This window comes from Poecilia latipinna, unplaced genomic scaffold, assembly GCF_001443285.1.
Source record: "Poecilia latipinna isolate Pla-1442-1.1 unplaced genomic scaffold, P_latipinna-1.0 Scaffold217, whole genome shotgun sequence".
Classification (NCBI taxonomy): domain Eukaryota; kingdom Metazoa; phylum Chordata; class Actinopteri; order Cyprinodontiformes; family Poeciliidae; genus Poecilia; species Poecilia latipinna.
In genome coordinates this window covers 120,888-122,378 of record NW_015112833.1, presented here as the reverse complement: position 1 = coordinate 122,378, position 1,491 = coordinate 120,888, and the positions used below count along the sequence as shown (strand labels likewise).

The window sequence follows — 1,491 nt, the reverse complement described above, 5'->3', positions numbered from 1 at the left end:
TAAAATTATCCATAATATGAATTATTTGTGATTAAGGTAAAAAAAAAAAAAAAAAAAAAGAAAAAAAAGTTTTTTTTTCAAATAAACTGGCCTGGCATATCATAAAACAGACTGAGAATTTGAGGATTTTTAACACTTTTTCCATCACTTTTAATACGAGTAGCCATGCGGAATGGTTATTGTTGGTGTTACACATTATGGTGTATGATGAATTATTTTATTTTAATAATTACCAAAGAGGTCAACACACAACAGTGCTTTAATAAAACTTAAAAAAATAAAATAAAATAAAACAAGAGTCGAATATTTATACTGAAAAAGAAAACAGAATGGAGCTCCAACTTTCAAAAAGAAACGAGAAATGAGTTGACATGTTACATGAAATTGAAATAAGTATGTCAAACTTTATGTTTGCTTAGCATAACAACTTAAACTTATTTTATTTGGATGAACTTCATTTGATTGCTTGCAATAAATTAACTCAGGTTTTCTTCTTTCAGTGCATCACAGATTTTTCTACTTTTTCCAAGTTGCAGCAGGAACAGTTGGCAATCAAACCAGAAAGAAAAATGGAAGGAGTGGTCAAATCTGAGTGACGGACCTATTTTAGCCACTGGAACCCATCACTGCAGTTTACTTTTCACTAAAAAAAAAGAGAAAAAAAGACCTCATTATTCCAGTTCAGTACAAGCCACAGATAAGCGAGTGAAGGTAACAACTGAGTCTGTAAACAAATTATAAATAGCCGGAAAGGCCGTTTCAGAACCTCTGGGAGGAGAGAACGTGTTGTCTTACACACACAAACACACACTTGTGAGAGCACATGTGGAGGCTCAGTAGCAGCAGCCGGGCCGGGCGAGGACACCCCCTCCGCTGGATCCGGATAACCTGCCTCTGCATCCAGCAGTCAGCAGCGAGTCAGTGTGAGTTATGCAACGCGTTTTCTCTGATCTCTTCCCTCCACCGTCAGGTGCAAACTGCGGCTAATTTGTAAAAGAATTTCCACGCTCAGAAGTATTTGGCTGCTTTTTATTTATTTTTTATTCTTAACTCAGAACACTTCAGAAAGTGAAGCAATCTGGAAAAACAGAGCTGGGCGCATAAATAACAGAGGAATAATATTGTGCTATGTCACTCATAAATGATTGCGAATCTATCGCCGTCCTCCAGCCGACTCGTCCGGTTTTGATTTCTTGTAATGGTTTTTGTGCCGTTCCTCCTCCTCCTACAGAGGTGATCAAAGTGTAGTAGGAAAGGTTAAGGATATTTCACTAAAAGGTATGTGTGTGTTTTCAGGCTGGCTTCAAAGGCATGCAGCACTAAGATTCATAACTGTAAGCTTTTGGCAAGAGGATGATGATAGTCGGAGCTGACATTCAGGGCGATAATGCAAATTTGATTTCCAATGCATAAAGACAGATAATAGTCTATTTTTGGAGGGAGAATGTAAGTGATAAGTGATTGCAGAAGACAGGAATTGCAAGTGGGGGG

General features: G+C 37.6%; 1 long non-coding RNA gene across 1 annotated transcript in view; it reads right to left on the bottom strand.

Annotated features, from left to right (window-relative positions):
* Positions 1 to 389: 389 nt before the first annotated feature.
* LOC106947007 (uncharacterized) overlaps positions 390 to 1,491 on the bottom strand; it is a 77,617-nt gene continuing 76,515 nt past the window's right edge. Inside the window, exon 5 of the long non-coding RNA XR_001424888.1 lies at positions 390 to 643. This is a non-coding gene — a long non-coding RNA (uncharacterized LOC106947007). The remainder of the gene's footprint in view (positions 644 to 1,491) is intronic.